Source organism: Vombatus ursinus, unplaced genomic scaffold (genome assembly GCF_900497805.2).
Source record: "Vombatus ursinus unplaced genomic scaffold, bare-nosed wombat genome assembly UNPS02004647.1, whole genome shotgun sequence".
Taxonomy (NCBI): Eukaryota; Metazoa; Chordata; class Mammalia; order Diprotodontia; family Vombatidae; genus Vombatus; species Vombatus ursinus.
Genome location: NW_020944425.1, coordinates 34,312 through 38,817, shown reverse-complemented (window position 1 = coordinate 38,817; position 4,506 = coordinate 34,312). Strand labels below are relative to the sequence as shown.

The following is a 4,506-nucleotide window of genomic DNA, read 5'->3' as shown; positions in this document are numbered from 1 at the left end:
TGTAGAGTGCTAAACACAATGACTTGCATATACTGAGCACTATATTATTATTATTATTTCTTTAACTGAATGTAATTGTTCCATACTTGATAACTCTAAACTAGTTTTCAAATGCCAAAGGTATTAATTCCAATGAATTATTTTGAATGTGATAACTTGGAAATGCAACTGATGTCATCTGAAGTTTATTGTTTTTGTTATTTTATATTTCTAAACTGTATTGCATTTATAAATTCATATTGCAAAAACTGAGATAACATTGGAAACCAGAAATGTTTAAGGCTAAAATTTCACTTTTAATCTGGATGCTATTAGATTATGAATTGGGCTCCTAAAAGGATGTGATTTAAAAAAAGATGCTTTGAAATTGTTAAATATTTAATGAGGTATATTTTGTTATAAAGCATAAAATAATAATACATAACAGCAAATTTTCACTCGAAATTCTTGGGTATTATGAAAGTGCATAGGGTGGTTTAGAGATGTAGCTTCAACACATTAATGATGAGTCAACAATCAGGTATTTGTGGTAGGTCTGAAGCCCCAGAAGATGGGTAGTTTTAATTTGTAAGTAAAGGATAAATGAAATGTGAACATTAGAGAAACATCAGGAAAGATAGCCAAGCCCTAAGTTGTGGTTAGTGAAATTTGCTATATAAAGTACAAATTCTTGGGACTGTCATTTACTATTGTTTTAAGCTTTCATTAGAGATAGTCTTCTGAACTTTCATGAAGCCAGTAGCAGAAAACAGTGTGTGCTGCAGTCCGGGAACTGCTAAACGTGAATATCTGTACATAGGAAAGTTTTTGGGGATGACTATGGCACGGCCTAGGTGAGATCCTACTGCCATTATTTCTGCATTATGTTATTTCTTTTCTGAAAAGGAAAATTCCTACCTTTTTAATGCTGAGCCTTGCTTTGAAAATCTGATGACTATGTCATTGGCTGTCAGATTTGATTCATGCCTGGAACCAAACAGAGCTAAGGAAGATTTTTTCCTCTGTTGTGACATGTGATATTATTATAACTATATCCATGTTTTTCCTTTTATAGCAAATTTCTATAATCAAGAAGTTTTGTGATACAATAGTAAATCTATTAATAATAGATTGATACTGGAACTTCTCTGAGCGCTATAATAGGATCCAAGTATGAATATGTTACAATTTTAATCTACATTTGGAATCAAAGAATAGTATAAGGGTGATATTCTCTTGAGGGGGAAGTAGTTAAACAAAGTAATAAGACAAAGGTGTGACAAGATAGTTTTCTAATTAAATGGAATAGTAAACTTTGAGAAAAGCAACAGGATTATACTGTTTTCTCTAAGAACTGCATACAGATGAATATGGTTGACTTCCAAAACTTATCTTTCATGGAATTTCAGGTTTTGAACATGTTTTTTTCTAATAAGTTCTCAAAATTGTATTTTTCCACATAAATTAGATGGATAATGGTAAAGGAAGTGAAATTATTTTCCCTTTGCCAAAGTATGTGTCTGATCATTTTAAAAGGCAGAACAGTTCTTTTATGGTTGGACCCTCAAGTTTTTAAAAGATTCTTATGTCAGGTACAGGATTCAGGTAAGGATAGAAACAGTAAGCAGTATATAATCTGAAATTCTCTGGTTTCAAAATTGGAGAACTGAATTTAAGAGATTGTACTAAATTATACTAAGTCAGAATTAATTCAGGACCTCTAGATTTGAAACCAGAGAAGCAGAACTCCCTGTGCTGATAATAAAGTCTATTGTCCAAGAAAAGATACATAAGTACCAGATAAATACATGAGACATCCATTACTCAAAAAGTGCCGATTAAATGCACATTGAGAATAAGCTTCTGGGATACAAGGAGACTCGATATTAGTTAATATTGGTGATAACCATTGTATTGCTTTGCATGGTTTATGCTTAAGTTTTCTTGGTTATCTTGGTGACATGTAAATATCCCTTCTCAAAACTACTCTATTGTGAGCCTTCTAAGTAGACTGATCTGTACCTGACTTAGTGTAATTATGCAATTATGGAAATTGTGAGAAAAACTTTATTGTATTGTTTGATCCTAGCCCTGCATGGCTGGGAAACTGGACCACCTCTCCATGTCTTTAACGAAGGACCTATGTTATTCTGATTAGAAATTCTGATGCAGTGCAGGAGGGCTGGGAGGCTCAGGGCTGACCATGGCTCCTCCTGTCCACCGCTGCTGCCGCCACCGCCCAGCCCAGCACTCAGCCCAGCCGCACCATAGAGAAGAGTTCCAGCTGCAGCAGCCTGGGCTCCCAACCCGCGGCAGCATGGCTGCCCAGCGTGAACTCGCTGTCCAGACCAAAATTTGAGTTTGGGGATTCTTGGGAAGCCCTCATCTCTAAGGAAGTGAATGGAGAAAGTAAATCCCCATAGAGAATGTATCAGTGCCTCTACCTCTCATTCAGACCATTCAGTACATTTAAAATCAGCTTCTGTCATATCATCAGATTTTAGTTCAACTTGTGCAGAGATCTTTTCTCCTGACCTGAGGGTTCTGAGGGAGACTAACAAATTAGCAGAAATGGAAGAACCACCTTTACTTCTAGGAGAAAATATTAAAGACATGGCCAAAGATGTTACTTATATATGCCCATTCACTGGGGCTGTGTGTGGAACTTTGACTGTTACAAATTACCGGTTACATTTCAAAAGCAAGGAAAGGAATCCCCCATTTGTTTTAGATGCTTCACTTGGTGTGATCAGTAGAGTAGAAAAAAATTGGTGGTGCTTCTAGTCGAGGTGAAAATTCTTATGGACTAGAAACTGTGGGCAAGGATATTCAGAATTTACGGTTTGCTCATAAACCAGAAGGACAAACTAGAAGATCCATATTTGAAGATCTAATGAAGTATGCATTTCTTGTGTCCAAGAACTTGTCTCTCTTTGCATTTGAATACAAAGAGGTATTTTCAGAAAATGGATGGATGTTGTATGACCCTTTTTTGAAATCCCGAAGGCAGGGAATTCCCAATGAAAGTTGGAGTATTACAAAGATTAATGAACGTTATGAGTTATGTGATACGTATCTCTCCCTCCTGGTTGTGCCAGCAAATATTCCAGATGAGGAACTGAACAGAGTGACATCTTTCAGATCAAGGGGCCGTATCCCAGTTTTATCATATATTCATCCTAAAAGCCAAGCAACAATCACTCGATGTAGCCAGCCCATGGTTGGAGTGAGTGGAAAGAGAAGCAAAGAGGATGGAAAATATCTTCAGGCTATCATGGATTTTAATGCCCAGTTCCATAAAATCTTCATTTTTTATACACAAGCCAGTATTAATGCTGTTGCTAATAAGGCTAAGGGTGGTGGTTATGACAGTGAGGATGCTTATCAGAATGCAGAACTCGTTTTTCTGGATATCCACAATATTCATGTCATGAGGGAATCATTAAGAAAACTAAAAGAGATCATCTACCCAAACATTGAGGAAACTCATTGGCTATCTAACTTGGAATCTACTCATTGGCTAGAACATATTAAGCTCATTCTTGCTGGGGCTCTTAGGATTGCTGACAAGGTGGAGTCAGGGAAAATTTCTGTGGTGGTGCACTGCAAGTGATGGAGGGGATTGAACTGCTCAGCTCACCTCCTAGGCTATGCTTATGCTGGATGGTTATTATCGAACCGTCAGACGATTTGAAATTCTTGTGGAAAAAGAGTGGTTGAGCTTTGGACGCTGATTTCAACTAAGAATCGGCCAAGGAGATAAGAACCATGCAGATGCAGACAGATCACCTGTTTTCCTTCAGTTTATTGACCGTGTCTGGCAGATGACAAGACGGTTTCCTACAGCATTTGAATTCAACAAATATTTTCTGATTACCACCTTGGATCACTTGTACAGATGTTTATTTGGGACATTCCTGTGTAGCAGTGAGCAGCAGAGAGGAAAAGAGAATCTCGTCAAAAGAACTGTATCGCTGTGGTCCTATATAAATAGCCAGCTTGAAGACTTCACTAATCCCCCTGTATGTGAGTTACTCCAATCATGCCCTTTATCCAGTAGCTAGCATGCACCACTTAGAGCTTTGGGTGGGATGTTACGTCGGATGGAACATGCAGATGAAGCCACAGGAGCCTCTTCATAATCAATAGAAAGCACTTCTTGCTAAAGGAGCAGAGCTTCAAAAGATGGTGGAGGAACTACAAAGAGAGATCTCTAGCCGCTCTGCCTCATCCTCAGAAAGGGCTAGTTTTCCTGCATAATATGCCACTCCAGTCTAAACTGTCATATACAAAGAAAGACTTCTTTTTGGCAAGGAGGAACTTTTATCACTGATTCCCTTATCACAGCATCTTCCCTAGTAGAATGTCTTCTGAATTTAGAACCCATCTGAGAGAGCTCTCAGCCACTTTATTTATTATGCCTCTTTCTAGGGCGAATTAGTACTTTAGTACTGCAAGTATCTTATTAAAATAACCCCCCCCCCATGCAATTACTTGATTATGTTCTGATAGCACTAATTCCCTCAA

General features: G+C 37.7%; 1 pseudogene; it reads left to right on the top strand.

Annotated features, from left to right (window-relative positions):
- Positions 1-2,502: 2,502 nt before the first annotated feature.
- LOC114025413 lies at positions 2,503-4,239 on the top strand (annotated as a pseudogene).
- Positions 4,240-4,506: the final 267 nt, after the last annotated feature.